This window comes from Pinus tabuliformis, chromosome 2_2 (genome assembly GCF_031772625.1).
Source record: "Pinus tabuliformis cultivar Carrire ecotype Pingquan chromosome 2_2, CPIR1, whole genome shotgun sequence".
Taxonomy (NCBI): Eukaryota; Viridiplantae; Streptophyta; class Pinopsida; order Pinales; family Pinaceae; genus Pinus; species Pinus tabuliformis.
Window position 1 is genome coordinate 43,046,998 of NC_142300.1, and position 21,288 is coordinate 43,068,285.

The following is a 21,288-nucleotide window of genomic DNA, read 5'->3' on the forward strand; positions in this document are numbered from 1 at the left end:
AGGCTTTACGACGCCGGAATACGTCTCTAGCCTAGACTTCTAAATGTTGTGCATTAGGTTCCAAAGCATTTTTAGATTCATTAAATTTATTTTATAGTTGATCTCGCTTAAGAAATTTTCCTTTCAGGTTCACTGCGTGATGTAGATGTACAATTCCTAAAATGCAATCTAAGATGATAAACAGTCGTTTAATCTTCTTTTTGCAATGAAAATCCTAGCTACTAAGGAAAGAGAGATGGTGTTCTTTCAACAAAGAGTAGAGAGCACACACTATATGCATTGTCCTAAATCAAACCAACAAACAGTTTAAAAGCAAATGCACGTGCATGTATTTGTTTTCAACCTTCTTAATGTGTGAATGATAAAAAGAAAGCTAAGCGCAAATCTGAATTATTTTTCAAAGCGACGTTACTAACAAGTTTCTTTTCAAGACAAGATGAGGAAAATTACGACACTTGCGACTTGGAAATAAAAACTTGCTTTCGACACTTGAAAAACTACTACATCAAATCAAATACAAGAGTAACAGTGTAATCGACTATCAAGAACAATTGGATTCTCTTCTATGATTGAAAACGACACTTGTGACACTTTCAAATCAAGAAACGACAGTATAATTACGCTACTTCTTTGTAAAAGAGAACTGAAAATGGCTCAAAATACATAAAAACATTTACAGTTCTTTGCACAATGGAGGCGGAATAATGGCAAGGAAGGGGGTTTCCAACAGAGGTGTACTGACTACAGGCAGCAAAACTCTTGAATAGAGCTAAAAAGAGTGAACACAGAAACCAAAATCTAAGAGCACAAGAGGTTTGATCAGCACATCTGTAGCATAGGTAAACTGAAATGAAACGCACCTACCACACTTGGGAAGTGCGATGCATTCAGGTTTCAAAGAAGAGATAGTGCAATGGACCAGGGACGAGACTTTAACTGGGTTCTGGGTCACAGTTTGCAGCTCAGTTCAGGGATTTAGGCCGAGCAAGTGGTAATCAGTAAATGAATCACATGGGTAGATCTAAGGAGGTTACTAGAGCCACCACAAGGGCAATTAGAGAACTTGTAAATCAATTTTTTAATTCATAAACAAAACCTAGAGATAGACTGAAGCAGCATTGATCTACTTTGCACTTGCATAGAAAATGCAGTTCGAAGGCTAGCTGGCTTGACTTCAGGCTCCGTCTGTAAGTTTATAAAGTAAACAAATGTAGATAAACAAACAACCTATTCGCTCCCCAGTGGAGTTGCCATTTTTTTATCGGGAAAACTAGTGTCTATGCAGAGCTGCTAGTCCCACTAAGGCTGGTAGCTACCTTAGAAACAAAAAAACTAAAACTACTTTCGTTTTCCTTTATGAGAAATAGATAAGAGGGGAATAAGGAGACCAACCTCTGTCTTGCACTTGGTTCCTTGATCGATTCCTCTCCCTTCTGATAGGTCTTCGCCACTCGCTTCCTCGTCTATCCAGCTTCAAAGAGCACTTGTAGAATCAAAGCAGCATAACACTATCCAAGAACATAGATCTATTATCATAAACAATATAGGACCAGATATATATTGACCACACAAATGCATGTAACATCAATCATACAAGAATGTGGAGGAAAACTTGAATAGATTTATTGATAATCAAGAAAGAGCAAAGAGGATTACAACCAATTGTTCTGACCCAACATCATCCTCTCAGCAAGAAATCCCTTCTTCACCTCATGAAAAGCTTAGATCACTCAACACTATGATATTGCACCAAGAAACCAATAGCACTTCCTTACAAGATACAAAATTCCAGCCTCTAGATCTCTGGGATGAGGGATCCATATATAGATGTTTGCAAGGGGGGTGAGTCAGCTTTTGAGATTTGATTAGTGTCCTCTCTCTGATAGTTCTTGATTCCACTTGGAGATTGATGATCTCTTACTCATCCCTGGGCGAATGCAGAGAGGCAAGTGTCACAGGAAAAGTTTCTAGAAGATTCCATGATCCTCCACGTTGCGGATTGACACTGCCATTTGTCCATTCTCGCCCATTGCACCCCATAGAAGGGCTTTTCAACATGCATCTCACCTACTGTGTGCAGGTAGGTGGGATGCAACACACTTTGACCATGGAGCAGTTGAAATGGTCCAGTTTTGACCAGTTCTGAGTAGTTTTTCATGGAGAACTTCTGGGAGATGCTGTAATCAGTTGACCTTGTTATTTTAGGGGTTGGAACAACACCTTTAGGGACTTAGGATCCCTTGGTTTATGGACATTTATGATTGGGGTTGCAGTGCCCAAAAATGTCTATAACACTAAGTATTTTCCTGATGTGTCTCCAAATGACTCTGAAGTCTTATCTTATACTTTTCCTATTGATGAATGAACGACCGAGATTAAGTCTCTAATCAACGACTAAGATTAAAACAGACTTGATCCTTGTCTCTTAGAAGCTTCTCACCCATATCTTTATTAATACTCATTAATTTTTTTATTTTCCTAAGTTTAGACTTAGGAACCCATTAAAAATATAAAATTAATTTAATAAATCCTCATCCAGGTGGAATTTCTCCAAACGATTTATGGGCCTTGGAGATCTCATGTGTTCTAGCCCCTCCACAAAAATTTAGAGCTAGAGCACATTCGATGCTACCCAAAATCAACACTCCCTCTTAGTGAGGAATGTGCCCTAGAAATACTTCCAAATAGAAGCATCATACTAATCCATGACATCGATCCTCTGCGCCGTTGATGGTTGACCAACTACCCCTCATCCACTATGCTGTTTCGATCCGTAATACTTCCTGTGACACTGTAATTTTAATTGCTACATATGCACCACAACTCCCTCTGAATATGCTGCATCATTCTTCCCATATCGCTGTCACTGATAACTGTTGCATTGCAACTCCTTATACTATCCACCTCTACTACTGAAACATATTCTTCACCATCCCCATCTTCTCCTTGAAGTAAACAAACTTTGTTCTTCCTAGGGCCTTGGTGAGAATGTCTGCCACCTGTGTTCCTATTGGGGTGTACCTCAATTGTACTGCCCCTCATTGGACATAGTCTCTGATAAAGTGACACTTGATATCAATGTGATTCAATCGTTCATGAAAGACTATATTCTCAGAGAGCTTGATGCAACTCTGAATATCACACAAAATACTGGTCGCTTCCATCTTTCTCCTGAATAGATTCACAAGAAATTTCCTAAGCCATATGGGTTCGCACGAAGTTGTGCTAGCTGCCATATATTCAACTTCAACTGAGATCAAAGCCATGGATTTCTGTTTCCTACTACATGAGGAGGTCATTCCTGATCCAATGTTGAAATAATACCCAATGGTACTTTTCCGATCTACTGAACTTCCAGCCCAATCTGCGTCAGTGAACCCACTCAACCTGATGTAATTGCCTTGGGTGCACATCAGTCCATGATTGACTATTCCTTGTATATATCTTAGAACATGCTTGGCTATTTCCCAATGCACCCTCTTTGGTTCTACCATGAACTGACTGAGGGTGTTGACAGCGTAACAAATGTCTAGCCTGGTATTGACCATATACATCAGGGACCCTATGAGCTTCCTGTACAAGGTGGGATCGACTTCTTTATCTTTGGATGCATCAATATTCTTCCATTTGGTGATCATTGGAGTAGCCATAGGTCTACAGTCCTACATTCTGAACCTTTTCAAAATCTCTGTAGCGTATCTCCCTTGCCCAAGGAAAATTTCACCCTTCTGCTGCCAAACTTCCAACCCCAAGAAATAATGCATTTGTCCCAAATCCTTCATGTCGAATTTTGTGGCTAGGTTCTCCTTGCAATCTTTGATGAGCTTGGACGATCCTGTCAGAAATATATCATCCACATATAAAACCAGGATTAGAAACTCATTCTCTACAACTAGATAGCAGAGGTTAGGATATGCATCACTCTTGATGAATCCCATCTTCTGCAAGTAGCCATCAATTTGACTGTACCATGCTCTAGGTGCCTGTTTAAGCCCATACAAAGCTTTCTTCAATCTTCATACACGATATTCCTTAACATGAGTCTCAAAACCTTATGGTTGTTCAATGTATACTTCTTCTTCTATCACCCCATTCATGAATGTCGTCTTGACATCCATCTGGTGAATCTCCCACCCCATATGCGCTGCAAGGGATATCAAGGATCTAATAAAAGTATACCTGGCTACTAGGGCAAAGGTTTCTTTGTAATATATCTCTTCCTTCTGAGCAAACCCCTTAGCCACAAACCTAGCTTTGTATTTTTCTAGATTTTCATATGCAACGTATTTGATTTTGTAGAGCCATCTCGACACTACAAATGACCTGTCCTAAGGTCTAGGTACCACTTCCCACACATCATTGACCATTATGGAACTATATTCCTCCACCATATCATCTACCCATACTTGATGCTGAACGACCTCCTGAAAACTAGAGGGTTCTCCAACCTGAACCACCAAGGCTTAGTATTTGTTTGGCTATCTACGCTCCCTTTTCTCGTTCCTGGGCACCCTGACAAAATCCTATGCATGTCATAGTATCTGTTAAAGTTTTTGGCTCGCTCTACCACTGGTAGTGCGTATATCTATCTTCTCCTCCTCTTCCTAAGGCTCCACCTACGGAGTTTTTTCTTTAGGAGAAATACTAGCGCTAGTTTCTACTGGTAGAAGTGGCTGTACCAACGGATCATCCTTTGACTTCTCTTCAGAAGGCATTTCTTGGGATTTTTTGAAGGCTCTATCCTCCATTAACTTCACATCCCGCCAGATTACGATCTTCCTATTCCCTGGAAGATAGATTCTATATGCCTTATCATTCTTGCTATATCCTACGAGATATCCTTTCTTTGCAGTCTGATCTAATTTCTTCCTCTTATATTCGGGTACATGGCAGTATGCCAAACTCCCAAATATCTTAAAATGAATCACTTCAGGGTTCTTACCGGTGAAGACACTCTCTAGAGTAATCTTTCCTAATGCTCTGTGAGGAGTCCTGTTCTGGATATACACTGTCGTGTTGCATGCTTTTTCCTATAGAAACTTGGGCATATCCTAATCATACAACATTGCCCCAATTTCTTCAACAATAGTTCAGTTCTTCCTTTCTACTACTCCATTCTTCTTTGGATTATAAGGGGTTGTCCACTCTATTCTGATGCCTTCCCTTGTGCAAAAATTAGTGAAGTCCTTGTCGATGTATTCTCCACCATTGTCTGAGCACAATATCTTTATCTTATTTCCTGTCAGATTCTCAACTAGAGCCTTGAACTCTTTGAATTGACCAAAAACCTTATCCTTGGTTTTTAGAAAGTAGATCCAAGCCTTTATGGAATGGTCATTAATGAAGGTGATGAAATATTTAGCACCACTAAGAGATTTTGTGGACATGGGTAGTGTATCAATCCCAGAACGCTCTTAGCCCTATTGTTTCTTATGGAAAATGATGCCTTAGCATACTTGCCTAGTGCGCATCCTCTGCATAAATCATCTCATTCGGTACTTAATTCTAGAACTCCTAATACTATTTTCCCAAGAATTCTTAGAGCCGCATGGTGTAAGTGTCCCAGCCTCCCGTGCCATAGTTCATTCAAATATTTATCCCCATTGATGCCTATAAGTGCCATTGGAGATTATCGCTATAATCTGTACAACCTGTTACTTCTGATTCCAATATGGACCTTATTTTTCCAACTCAGGTGTTTGACATATACTTTATCCTTAATAAATAAAATGTCATAGCCCTTGTTTTGAAGCTGAGATACAGAGAGTAAGTTCATCCCCAACCTTGGCACATGTAACACATTGGTTACTCGAAGATGATCCTTTGCTTCTCTTTGAAAGACTACAATACCTCTTCCTACGGGGGTACACTTTTCCTTATTTCCCATGGTGATCTGAAAATTCATTCTTTCTTCGTGATAATTCGAAAAAAATTCTTGTAATCTTATCATTTACCAGGAAGCTCCACTATCTATATACCAAACCTTAGAGGAGGCAGGAATTGCTAGGCATGCGACTTCTTCTTCCAATCTAGAAGCTAACATAGAGTAGTCGTGATCCATTTTCTTCATGCTCTCTTCTTTCTCTAGAGATCTACATGAGTCCCTCTAAGTTGATGTCTTGGCATCATACTCTCAAATCATAGCAGATTATTTTATCCTGTTGCTCGATCTCTGCTTTGATACCATGTGAAAATTTCTAATAGGAAATTCTACTACAACAACTCATTTATTTCACCTACTTATTTCTCACAATAAGTTATTTACAAAAAACCGTTTGTAAATATTAAAATAAATTCTATTGGAGTTATCACATAATTACATAGAGAAAATAACAGTGATATACAAGCACAAGAATTAATCACATCAACATAGTTGTTTTTGGACAATTATCAACGAAAAACCCAATGTGGGAAATCAGTGCAACATATGAGGGTTTTATGGATCTTCAACAATAATCACTTTACAAGGAATGATTTCACAGAGAAACTAAGACACTAATGAGAGAAAACACCTAAGACAAGGTTTCTCCTCTTCTTGGAGAAGTTTTAAGACCTGGGAGACCCTTCACCCACATCTGCATCACTTCTGCATCCCTCTACATCACTCTGCATCAGTCTGCATGAGGACTGTGTCACCAATGATGCTCTTCCCTCTATTTTGTATCTTGAATGCCCTGCATCACCTCCTCCTTAGTCACTAACTGCTGTCGATGCCCTCCTCTTCCTCCACCCTGCAACTCTCCCTCTGGAATCAAACTCCTTCTCCTTGAGAACCAATTTCCCTCGGAGTACTGAGTATTTTCCCGGTGTGTCTCCAAATGACTCTCAAGTCTTCTCTTATACTTTTCTTATTGATGAATCAATAGCCAATATTAAGTCTCTAATGAATGGCTAAGATTAAAATAGAATTGATCCTTGTCTCTTAGAAGCTTCTCACCCATATTTTTATTAATACTCATTAATATTTTTATTTTCCTAATTTTAGACTTAGGAACCCATTAAAAGTATCAATTATTTTAATAACTCCTCATCGGGGTGGAATTTCTCTAAACGATTTTTGGGTCCTGGAGATATCATGTGTTCTAGATCCTCCACAAAATTTTAGAGCTAGAGCACATTCGATGCTACCCAAAATAAACATATAGGAAGTGACCCGTCACAAGAGGGACTACGACATGAAACTCATGTCAAATTTTGAAGGACAAATTTGGAGTGATTCATGACTAAATTAGGGATTACCAAAATGATTGAAGGCTATGATTTGCAAGGTAATTTTGACTAAGGTTGGAATTCTCTTGAACATATTAGAGACATGACATTTTGACCTGGCAACATTTGACTCAAAAAATAAGATCAAGAACCATTATGAATACTTTCAATGAGGTAAGATCAACTGAGGGGAAAATGGATTTCCTAATCTAGTGTTGTGGCTAGCAACAACCCCCCTTCTTATGTAGTGTTATTCCTAATACTAAATAAATGGGGACCCTTAGTTAAAAATATAAAAAATCAAAGTAGTGTATAAATTTCCTTTTCAAATAAAATTACCATCATAAGCTTAGGAAGCCCCTTGGAAAATCTAAAAAAAGCTAAGTTCTATGATAAGGTAAAATGCAAATTTTTCCTTAGGAAAATCGCACCACAAAAAGATAGCGGGATGCCACCTTACAAGCACAATTCCAACATCTGCGAGATCGCGATATGCGATAATAAACAAATATCGCATCGCATTCAGCACAACTCACATTGAAACACTTTAATTTTCCAATATGTGATGATGCCAATCGCCAGATCGCATTTTGCGGAAAATAGGTTAACAAAGATTGTCATCCATAACATTCCTGTGATATTGCGATTTCGCGATACGACGATGCAACGATAATACGATAATGCGATGTCATGAGCTATCAACTTTGCGATTCTGCGATTTTGCGATTTTGCAATGTTGCGATGTCGCGATCTGCGATGTTGCAAAGAAAATCGAAAAATCACTTCATCGCATATCCTTCAGGCGCGTTATTCAAGAAAAGTATTTTCCTTAAGATGACACCTGGTTATGCTCTTTAATGCTAATAAATGAAGTAGCTGCCAATATTAATGGAATATGGGATCATGTTTATCGAAAGAATCATTTCACCTAAGGTGGTATACTTGATGTGTCTACGGCATTTAAAACTTTCCCATCACCCTTCCTTGTCATTCATTTTCACTTCACTTGTGAATTGCAGGAACGGAGAGCAGAGGCCAATACAAAGAAATATGCAAGATAAAATGGGAAAGAAAAGCAAAGCCCCGAGCACTGAAGAAAAGGAGATGGCGCCCTTGTATACAGATACGGCATGTAACAGAGATGCGGGAATAGCTACATGGGAAGGCATGTATAACATGCTCAAAGAGGAGAATCCCAAAGTAATGGAAGTAGCTGCTACTATGGGCTCAAATGGTTCTTCTGAGGCATCGCTCGCAGAGCTGGCTTGCTCATTCTTACACCTGATAGCAGCAAGACCCAAAATTCTCCCATACACAGACATGGTGAAGTGGATACTGGACAACGTTAATATAAGAAGCAGGTAGTTTAAAATTTAGGGTCAAGAGCTTTTGGAAGTATTATTTTGACAAATTTTGAACTTTATATCTGCTAAAAAGAAAAAGCGCAAAAGGCGAAAAACGCATCAAGGAAACCCGGATCAAGGAACGGAGGCAGTTTTCGATGCGCGATTAGTGCCTAGCGCTAATCTCACATCGCTGAGAAAAATTTCTAGAAAAGGGAAGCTGCTAGTTGCCCAGTCACCTGCAAGCCCCGAAAATCGCAAGAAATTAATGATACAGGCAGATTGGAAACAGAGAGCTCAAGAAAATACAAGAGCAATCCAAGGGTTAACCAAGTTGAACTGGAATTATTACTGGGCATACTTGGTAAAGCCACATAGCTAGTGGATGACTGTTAAGTGTATCATCAATTCGGCCGAAAAAATGGTGCCAGCTCTTGTCAATTTTGTTTTCTTAGCTCAGCTAAAAGCGGAAGTGAGCCAGCCGACTCTTCTCAAACAGATGCTGCATGCGTGCGATTTCAAGGACCAAATACAGAAGTAGTTTAATTTTAGATTAAATTTTTCTTTAATTTTGTTTTATTTTCCTGAAAAGAGGACAGTCATTTAAACCGCATCATATATTTTTGTAATAATTTATTTTTAGAATTAGTTAGTAGTATTTAAACCCTTCTCATGCATTTAGAGAAGGGTCCTGAAATTTATCAAAAACTTATCCCCAGAACATGCACTTCTGTACCCTCTGAGGAGGTTTTGATGAATGAATGGAACATGATTTATTGATGTTTGCATTTGATATCTGCTACTGATGTTGCACTTTTGTACTCTTAGTGGATGTTAGATCAAGAGGAAATAAATCATTATCGCTTGTAGCTCATGAGTAGGACTAGTTATAAATGGTATTTCTATCTCTTAACTATTTCTGCCTTGTGTTAGAGTGATTTCCAGTTCAGTTATTTATATATTAATGTATGAATTCCTGAGTTATCATTTGGCACTTTTGTACGGTGATAGCTATTTATTTATGCTTAGTGTATGAATAACTCATTATGCGATATGTTTTTCACAATTGTTTCGTCTAATTTTTTATACGAAGTGGTTCATCTTTATTGAATTCATTTCTGATAATAGTTAAATGATCTTTATTACCAGTTGTTGTTTGAAATCTTTTTAGATTGCATAGAAGAAAGATCACACCCTGGGTTAGTGTAGATTTACATATTTCTGTTTATTAGAATATATTTTCCTTATTATTAGATTAGAATTAGAGTAGAAGTATTCCATTTAGAAACTGTTAGAAACAAAAATATTCATCTTTCTCACACACACTGAAATTGGGAAACTGGTCCCATATCCCTAGTCAGACCCACTATACCAAACGGAAAAGGAGCTGCCAACCAAGGTCTGGACCGGGCGGGTATCCCCCTTGTTGTAGACCCGATTTTCAAGGCTTCAACATATTTGGCACTAGAAGGAGGGCTTGAACTGTGAATGGCAAGAAAATCTAAATCTAAATACCATTCTGAGAGTAAATCGCCCTCACCATCTCCTCCGACTTCTCCATTGCATTCAAGAACCTTAAATCCAAAGTCAGAAGTCGCTGGATCAATAGCCACTACTACAATCCCCGACATTTCAGAAAAATCTACTATTGAACCTCTTGAAGTTGAATCTTTGATTCACAAACTTCAACGATTTTTTATATCTCCTCAAAAATCTGATAAATCTCAAGGCAGCGTGACTTCGCAATATAACCCTGCTCATCCTCTTAGTAGGTTAAAGAGCGAAAAGTTTGGTGTTCAGCCAACCGAATTACCTCTACCTACTAGGAAGAGAGCAAGGAAGTCTCCTAAAGGATCCGATAGTGAGACTCTTTCATCATCATCATCCATCTCAACCTCTTCACCGTGAAGTCAACCATCCACTCCTCCACTTCAGATCATCATCCACCAGCCTATTGCAACTTCCTCAACTCCTTCTCAACCATATGGAGTCATAATATCCTCATCTTCTCAACCACAAGGATCATCTTCTGCACTTTCCTCAGTTAGTAGTTCAGCAATGACCCAATCTCCATGGAATAATCCAGGGGCAGTCCTAATGCCTACACCCTTGAGTCAGATACCAGCCCATCCTGAAAAATGGCTGCCTAAGTTTAATCCTGAGGCAGGCATGCTAGCAGAAGAACATATAAATAACTTTATGTTGTCCATAAATCTCAATGGAGTTGTTAATGAAGATGTTGTTATTCGACTTTTCCCTTATACTCTGCAAGGAACAACCAGATCATGGTACTTCTCGTCACCATCTGGATCTATTACTAGTTGGCAAATCCTCCAAGAACAATTTCTGACCAAGTTTGGTGATGACAGGTCTACATCGACACTGATCAATGACTTGTCCAACCTTAGGGCTGAGTCAAGAGAACTTATCAAAGATTTTAATCTACATTTCAATAAAATCTTAAACAAAATTCCTACTACTTCTCAGCCTAGTGAAGAAGTGCGAAGTGAATGGTACATTACTGCTTTACCATCAAACTTAGCAATCTTTGTTGATAGGGCTAACAAAACAACCTTAGTTGAAAACATGAAAGAAGCAATAGCAGTAGAGAAATGTATTATGGCCTTAGAAAAGAAAAACATGATGGAAGAACGAAAATCTAAGAAGGTCTCATTCAAAGAAGATCTTAAGAAAAAACAATCGAAAGATCCATTTGATTTAGAAGGATTACAAAAAGTTTTGAAGACCATGTCTAACGAAATGGTCGACATCAAGAAGCAAGTAGCAGAAATGTCTTCCAAAAAGCCATACAGACCTTTTAAAAGAAATCCTTCAACTGATTCCAAACCCCCTAATGCTATTTCAAATGCTGAATTAGAAGAAGAAGAAGAGGAAAACACTACCGAAGAACATACTGATGAAGAAGAAGTTGTAGAATTGAAAGGTATGTGGGATTTCATCCTCCCAAATGAAGAAGATCAGGAGGCATTCCCGGTTAGTACTCGCAGTAGAAATCAGCTTGATCCTCCTCAATCTACACCTAAGCCAAAGAGCAAGCTCAATGACTAAGGATAAAGTTGCATCCAAGAAAACATCACCTAAAGCGACTCAAACCAGCCCAGTCCAAACAGACACATCTACTCCATATAAAATGCTAATCGTTTCGGATGAAATGGAGTATAATATCGTAGAAGACATGAAAATTACTAGGGCCAATATTACTCTTTTTGAATTGAGCAAGTTAAAACACCAGCAGAAAGTACTTTTGAAAGAATTACATGCTATGCTAGTTGCACCTTTACAAGCTGCTGTAATCTCTCAAGCTTCTCATGATATGGGAAGACCTCCAACTAGTACGATGAATAAAGTTGATCCAAATGATATCACATTAATTGGAGGGAGATTGAGATTGCATACTCCCCCATTTCTCCTTATGAAATTTTCAATAAAAATGTGCATAATTGTTTAGTGGATTCTGGAGCTTCATCAAATATTTTACCAAGATCAATTTGTGCAAAATTGAATGTTCAACCACAGAAATCCATTGTGCGCATAGTTCAGCTAGATCGATCGCAAGTCGAAGTGATTGGCGAGTTAAATCAGGTTACCATAAGGCTGTCATCCAACCCAAAGGTATGTCAAGTTATCGACATTTTAGTTGCTGATATTCCTGAATTTTATGGCCTAATTCTTAGCAGAGATTGGTCAGAAAAACTTCACGGATACTTTGCAACTGATTGGTCGCACATGTGGCTCCCTTACAATGGTAAACCCAACCAAATTAAAGTTGAACGTGAGTGACATCAAAAATACATAGTAACAGAACTCAAGGGAGAAAACAAACCAGTAGCATATAATTCTAACATCATTGGCAACTATTTAGTAGATTATTTCCTAGGAAATTTTAATGCTCATTCTTCACCTTACTTAGAACATTCTGTTTTATCTCAAGTAGAAAATTTCTCTCGAACAGATAGTTCTAAATGCATTAATTTTATAGATAGTCCTATAAATAAATCTTTGTTTTGGAAACTATTTTTTGATGGTTCTAAGTCTAACGAAGGAGCAGGAGCAGGATGCGTATTAGTAAGCCCAGAGGGAGATAAGACCATGCTAACTTGCAGACTCAAATTCGAGTGCACCAACAATACCGCAGAATACGAAGCTCTAGTCCAAGGGTTGTACAAGGCAATTGGATTAGACGTCAAATACCTGCAAGTTTTCGGAGATTCTGAAATTGTAATCAGACAGGTACGTAATACTATACACTGTTTATCAGGTCATTTAAAGCATTACCAATCTTTAGTTCAAGATCTGACTGAACATTTTATAGCATTTAATATCTCGTAAATTCCCAGTCTCTAGAATGCTAGCGCAGACCTCTTAGCCAATGTAGCTTCCAAGCTCATTCCTTCAGAAGATTTTAGCCCTGACCGATTTTCAATTGAGTTAATTTTTAGACCATCTATCCCTGATAACATCACCAATTGGAGGATTTTCAATGATGATCCTGATATCGTGAGTTTTCTCACATCTGAAGGATCCTACACCAATCAAATAATTGACGAAGACCAACATGACCAACAATTGCAACAGGTTAGTACTAACAATGCTATACCTAAATCAATAGTCAAATTAGAAGACCTTTATGATTTGAAATATCGATTCAAAAGATCTACCAATTCAAAACTCCAAAGTTCAACTTTGAATTATGAATTAGTAAATCTAGGAACTGATGCTAAACCACAGAACATCAACCTAGGCCTTGGCCTAGCCCCTGAAAAGAAATTAGCATATATTCGTCTCTTGAAACAATACAAAGGTGTTTTTGCCTAGAATTATGATGAAATCAAAACATACGACACCTCCATCATCCAACATACTATCCCAATGATCAATAATGAAAGCCCTGTCCAACAAAAGTTGAGAAAGATCCATCCAAATTTAGAAAATCAGATCAAAACTAAACTCAATAAGTTATTGAAAGCCAAAATAATCTTTCCCGTTAGACATTCTAAATGGGTCTCCAATATGGTACCTGTTAGAAAGAAAAACAAAGATATTAGAATCTGCATTGACTTTCGAAACCTTAACAAAGCCTGCCAAAAGGATAATTTTCCTTTGCCTCCCATGGAAAAAATACTGTAGGCAGTTGCAGGCTTAGAATTAATGTCATTCTTAGATGGATTCTCGGGATACAACCAAGTGCTGGTACATCCCAACGACCAATTAAAAATGACATTCAGAACTAAGTGGGGCACAAACGCATATCAAAAGATGCCATTTGGTTTGATTAACGTGGGCGCCACATTTCAAAGAGCCATGGACATTGCATTCAAAGGGTTAGTTAATAAATCAGTGGTAATCTATTTGGATGATATTACTGTTTATTCCAAGAAACGAAACAACCATCTCAGGTATTTAAAACAAATCTTCCAACGTTGTTTAAGGTATGGGATTTCGCTTAACCCAAAAAAATCCTTTTTCGCATTGAGTGAAGAAAAGCTTCTAGGATTCGTAGTGTCAAAATATGGAATTCACATAGACCCTAACAGAATCAAGGAAATTTCCGCAGTCCCCCTACCTCACAACAAGAAAGCCATGCAATCTTTCCTTGGCCAGATCAACTTTGTAAAGAGATTCGTTCCAGACTTTTCAAGAATTGTGTCTCCTTTACAAGCCATGATTAAAAAGAATGCAAAATTTAAATGGGGCCAAGATGAACATGAGGCTTTCAATCTGATCAAACAAGCCATTATCAATGCTCCATCATTAGCAACTCCAAATTTTTCCGATCCTTTTATTTTGTACACTTTTGCCTCAGATAAATCATATGCTGCGATACTCACTCAAGCAAATCAAGAAAAGGCAGAAGCCCCAATTGCTTTTTTCAGTTCCAATTTACAAGGTGCTAAATTGAATTATTCAGATGTGGAAAAACAAGCTTATGCTGTTTTTAAAGCAATTAAATATTTCAGACCTTTTTTACTCAAAACGCATACCAAGATCATAGTACCATTTCCAGCAGTAAGAAATCTTCTAGTACAGAAGGATGTGGGTGAGAAAAGGGCCAATTGGGTTACTGCCTTACAAGAATACGACATAGAAATCAAACCAGCAAGTATTGTAAAAGGCCAAGGCTTTTGCAAAATGCTGGCAGGAGCATCGCTAATACCCGAAATTCCATCTGAAGAGGTACAAGTATACGAGGTAAGCTAAACGATGTTGAGTCAGTATACGTTGATATTATTTATTATTTAAAAAATGGATATGCTCCTCGAAATCTTGATCACACCAAGAAAAGAGCCCTGAGGTTAAAAGCCAAACAATATCAACTTGTAAATGACATTCTTTTCAGAATAAATTATGATTCTGTTCTACTTAGATGTCTTGAGAAAGCTGAAGCTAAAAAATTCTTGCAGGAACTCCACGACGGGCCAGCAGGTGGACACTATGCTGGAGATGAAACTGCTCATAAGATCTTACGCGCAGGCTATTACTGGCCCACATTATTCAAAGATGCACATAACTACGTAAGGAAATGTCAAGTCTGCCAAACTGCTGTTGGAAGACAAAAGAAACCACCCTTGCCACTGCAACTAGTTATTATTGAACAACCTTTCGATCATTGGGGATTGGACATAATAGGTGAGATCATTCCTCACTCTTCTAAACAACATAGATACATTCGTATAGCAACAGATTACTTTACCAAGTGGGTAGAAGTAGTTCCACTCAAGACAACTAATGCCGAAAACATCATTGAATTCATAGATCAGTTCATAATCACCAGGTTTGGATTGCCTTCCGCTTTAATGTTTGATAATGCATCATACTTTTCTGGAAATGCAATGACTGAGTTTGCACTCAAAAGAGGTTTCAAACTTAAATATTCTGCCAATTACTATCCGCAGGGCAATGGTTTAGCTGAGTCCACAAATAAGAACTTAATCAGAATCATCAAGAGAACCATTGACCAAAATCATAAGAATTGGCATAAGTCTTTAATGTATGCTTTATGGGTAGATCGAATAACGCAGAAAGCCTCTATCGGCACTTCTCCCTTTAATTTAGTTTATGGGAAAGAAGTAGTTCTTCCAACACACCTGGCAATTCCCTCTTTAGCCTTAGTTCAGTACATTGATGAAGTACCAAATTCTTCTTTACAACTTAGGCAGCTGGAATTAATTAAATTAGAAGAACAACAAGAACGGGCTAAAGTAAATCACGCTCATCATCAAGCATTGGTGAAAGCCTCTTTTGATTCCAATATGGTATCCAGAAAAGATTTTCAAATGGGAGATCTAGTTTTAAAATGGGACAAGGCTCATGAGGAAAAGGGAAAACATACAAAATTTCAAAGAATGTGGCTTGGTCCTTTTCAAATTATAGAAGTCATAGGTCCGTCTACCTTCATGTTACAAGATTTAACAGGGAAAAGAGATTCTCTACCTGTTAATGGTCAAATTCTCAAGAAATATTTTCCATAGAAGATTAGTCTTCTATTTTTGTAGAGTAGTGGTTTTTCTTTTCATAATAAGACCGGTTGTGAATGGTTACTTTTGAGATTCACAAGAAAGACACAAATTCTCTTCTAGATTTTGATCTTTCGCTTGTATAAATAGCAAATCTTTTGGAAAATTGATCTTTATTATTGAAAGATACAGTTAAAAACTCTAGCCTAGATATGATACTAGTTTCAACTTCATAAAATTTGATGAACAAAACCTTTAGTGAGAAATTGTTTTATATCAGTGCAACGAAAGGTATCAATAAAAAAATAAAGTTTCTCTGTAGAACAGCCATTTCCAAAAACTCTACTATTGTCGTCTAGAGCTATCTTAAGGAAACAATGACTTCCTCCCTACTAAGGAAAGCACAACTTTCAGAGGAACAATCCAAGGATACACTTTACCTTAAAGAGTGAGAGGTCTCATCACGAGCCGGCTTATCATAATCATAGATATTATAACTTGCTGACTTTGCCAATACTGCATACCACAACAGGGCAATGACTCAAGATTGTTGCGATCGAAAGACAAGGGGTCTCATCACGAGCCAGCTTGTTCAGCAAAGTTATAAATCAAGTGAATGACTATGTCATAAATTGGCTATCAAACCAAGACATTGCTCTTTAAGGATAAACAGAAAATCAAAGCAATAAGTGTGGATGTGCATTCTTCTTTGGGAATTGTGGGTTTCTTTAAGTAGGATAAAGGATCATTTCTGGGTAACAGGTAACCCTGTTGAGGCTATAAACGCCTGCTGGCAGCAGAGGCTCTACCTACAACAAATGAGCATATTTAAAACTGGTTTACAGAGAAGACTTTATTTTATCTTTACAAACCAAGTAATGACTGATGTAAATACAAGTACTAGCTTGAGGCAGCAAATAATCAAAGTTGAAAATAGTTGAAACAAAATGTCATTGACAGGTTACAATATAATGTACTTTATCTTTCTATAATAAAGTTTAACTTTCTGGAAAATTTTCTGTTTTGGAAGTTTTGAAAATTCAAAAAAGAAGCTGAGATAACCGGTTCTTCCAAGTGAATTGCCAATTGCGATGGCCAGCACAACCGCCCTTCTTATGTAGTGTTATTCCTAATACTAAATAAATGGGGACCCTTAGTTAAAAATCTAAAAAATCAAAGTAGTGTATAAATTTCCTTTTCAAATAAAATTACCATCATAAGCTTAGGAAGCCCCTTGGAAAATCTAAAAAAAGCTAAGGTTTATGATAAGGTAAAATGCAAATTTTTCCTTAGGAAAATCGCATCGCAAAAAGATAGCGGGATGCCACCTTACAAGCACAATTCCAACATCTGGGAGATCGCGATATGCGATAATAAACAAATACCGCATCGCATTCAGCACAACTCACATTGAAACACTTCAATTTGCCGATATGTGATGATGCCAATCGCCAGATCGCATTTCGCGAAAATAGGTTAACAAAGATTGTCATCCATAACATTCCTGCGATATTGCGATTTCGTGATATGGCGATGCAACGATAATACGATAATGCGATGTCATGAGCTATCAACTTTGCGATTCCGCGATTCTATGATTTTGCGATGTTGCGATGTCGCGATCTGCGATGTTGCAAAGCAAATCACAAAATCGCTTCATCGCATATCTTTCGGGCGCGTTATTCATGAAAAGTATTTTCCTTAAGCTGACACCTGGTTATGTGCTTTAATGCTAATAAATTAAGTAGTTTCCAGTATTAATGGAATATGGGATTGTGTTTATTGAAAGAATCATTTCATGTAAGATGGTATACTTGATGTGTCTGCGGCATTTAAAACTTTCCCATCACCCTTCCTTGTCATTCATTTTCACTTCACTTGTGAATTGCAGGAACGGAGAGCAGAGGCCAATACAAATCAATATGCAATATAAAATGGGAAAGAAAAGAAAAGCCCCGAGCACTGAAGAAAATGAGATGGTGCCCCTGTATACAGATATGACATGTAACAGAGATGGAGGAATAGCTACATGGGAAGGCATGTATAATCTGCTCGAAGAGGAGAATCCCAGATTAATGGAAGTAGTTGCTACTGCGAGCTCAAATGGTTCTTCTGAAGCATCCCTCATAGAGCTGGCTTGCTCATTCTTACACCTGATTGCAGCAAGACCCAAAATTCTCCCATACACAGACATGGTGAAGTGGATACTAGACAACGTTGATATTAGAAACAGGCAGTTTAAAATTCAGGGTCAAGAGATTTTGGAAGTATTATTTTTACAAATTTTGAACTTTATATCTACTAAAAAGAAAAAGTGCAAAAGGCAAAAAACTCATCAAGGAAACCCGGATCAAGGAATGGAGGCAGTTTCCGATGCGCGATTAGCGCCTAGCACTAATCGTGCATCGCTAAGAAAAATTTCTAGAAAAGGGAAGCTGCTAGTTGCCTAGTCACCTGTAAGCCCCGAAAATCGCAAGAAAGTAATGATATAGGCAGATTGGAAACAAAGAGCTCAAGAAAAGACAAAAACAATCCAAGGGTTAACCAAGTTGAACTGGGATTATTACTGGGCATACTTGGCAAAGCCACATAGCTAGTGGATGACTGTTAAGTGTATCATCAATTCGACCAAAAAAATGGCGCTAGCTCTTGTCGATTCTATTTTCTCAGCTCAACTAAAAGTGGAAGTCAGCCAACCGACTTTTCTCAAACAGATGTTGCATGTGTGCGATTTCAAGGACCAAATACATAAGTAGTTTAATTTTAGATTCAATTTTAGCTTTAATTTTGTTTTATTTTCCTAAAAAGAGGATGGTCATTTAAACCGCATCCTATATTTTTGTAATAATTTATTTTTAGAATTAGTTAGTAGTATTTAAACCCTTCTCATGCATTTAGAGAAGGGTCCTGAAATTTATCAAAAACTTATCCCCAGAACATGCACTTCTGTACCCTCTGAGGAGGTTTTGATGAATGAATGGAACAGGATTTATTGATGTTTGCATTTGATATCTACTACTGATGTTGCACTTTTGTACTCTTAGTGGATGTTAGATCAAGAGGAAATAAATCATTATCACTTGAAGCTCATGAGTAGGACTAGTTATAAATGGTATTTCTATCTCTTAACTATTTCTGCCATGTGTTAGAGTGATTTCCAGTTCAGTTATTTATATATTAATGTATGAATGCCTGAGTTATCATTTGGAACTTTTGTACAGTGATAGCTATTTATTTATGCTTAGTGTATGAATAGCTCATTATGCGATATGTTTTTCACAACTGTTTCGTCTAACTTTTTATACGAAGTGGTTCATCTTTATTGAATTCTTTTCTCATAATAACTGAATGATCTTTATTACCAGTTGTTGTTTGAAATCATTTTAGATCGCATAGAAGAAAGATCACACCCCAGGTTAGTGTAGATTTACATATTTCTGTTTATTAGAATATATTTTCCTTATTATTAGATTAGAATTAGAGTATAAGTATTCCATTTAGAAACTGTTAGAAACATAAATATTCATCTTTCTCACACACACACTGAAATTGGGAAACTGGTCCCATATCCCCAATCGGACCCGCTATACCAAACGGAAAAGGAGCTGCCAACCAAGGTCCGGACCGGGCGGGTATCCCCCTTGTTGTAGACCCAATTTTCGGGGCTTCAACACCTAGACACAAAAGTGACGAAGTGTCATGTTTGAGAGCGACATAATGCCTTTTCACGATACAAAAAAAAATGTTTCTTTCCCATTTCCCCCCGCCATTACTGGAAAGTACCTCTTTATTTTTATGCAAGCTTGATGAGGATAACATGTGCTTGTACTATAAGCTCATCCTTCAAATGAGTCCTTTGGAGTATTTTTAGTGAACCCAGGAAGGAGTGGTTCAGTCATCATGATTGGCGATTGCTATATTATTTAATTTTATGAGTCCAATATAGGGGTATCTCGACTTCTTTTCATATTTTAAGATTTTAAAAAGACGAAAAAGGAAAACTCATGCAACACTTTCAATGTAAAGTTTTAACAAGCCCAAAGAAAGTGAAGCTCGATGTTTTTAATGTTTCTTGTTGTTCATAAGGAACGAATCGTTCTTCATAGCATGTACATTGCTTATTTAATCTATTTCTCCATTTCTCTAGGTTTATCCTAGACCATATTTGTGGGGATAAATTGTACTGGTCAAAACATCTCAACCATTGTTTCCAGTCATTCTCTTTCATATCTTGTGACTAACCAAGAAAAACATTAGTGATTCATGAGAGTAAACTTCAATGACCAGAGTGAAATGTGGATATATAGCTCAAAAATGTCGGAGTCAGGAGAAAAAGTTAAGTAAACTTCAAAATGTCATTTTTTGTAAATTTAGTCTCTCAAGCTCAAAAAAGGGTAAAATAACACACGAGAGAACTCTTTTAGCCATGATCAACTAAGGTATACATTTTTCGTAACTAGTCTATTTGGTCTCTAAAAGGGGTAAACTGATACCAGGTAGACATCCTCTCATTTACATTTACGAGTTCAAAAGAAACAAGTGTACTCGACAATATTTTCATGTTTTGAGAGTCAGAAAACGGCTTAAAGATAAATCCAAGATTTTTATTTTTCATAAGTTTAAAGTGTCTGAAAAACTGATAAAAGTATACTCGTCACCAAAATGATTTGTTTTAAAAAATAATCTTGTAATCTGTGCACCCAGTCTCAAAATTATAATAACTGATAAATAATACTGAAAAATATTTAAAATATTTGAAATTTTAAAGCTAGAGGAAAAAATATTATTTTAGTAGGCCTAAATTTCTCATAAAAAGTAAAAAAGTAAATAATTTTTTACCATTTTGTTTTTTACCATTTTAGAGCTCTTGAGTGTGCATTTTCTTCCAGATCTTTAGGAGTAGATTGTGATCGATTCGATGGACTGTTCAGAGGACCTTCTTCTTTAGGTAAGATATTTTTCCCTGTTCTTGATATCCATGGTTTTTATTTTGCATTTTGATGGGTTTTTTATTTTTTATTTTTTTTAGTATTTTAAAACTAAAAAGTGTGCTCAGAGGTTGTCGCAATTCTCTTGTATCGAGAGGTGCGTAAGCCTTTCTCTCTCAATATGGGACAAGTGCAATTTTTGCACTATACCTTTAGAAAAAAGAGGGCAAACGAACTCTGTTTCTTAATGAAAAGTGCGCAAGGCGGTGAGGGCATCCAAAAAATAATTAAAATGCTCAAAAATTTCTCCCAATCTTTTGATGCTTGTTATCT

The 21,288-nt window shown here is 37.3% G+C and overlaps 1 pseudogene; it reads left to right on the top strand.

Moving 5' to 3' along the window:
• LOC149191406 (uncharacterized) overlaps positions 1–21,288 on the top strand; it is a 135,856-nt pseudogene that overhangs the window by 20,122 nt on the left and 94,446 nt on the right.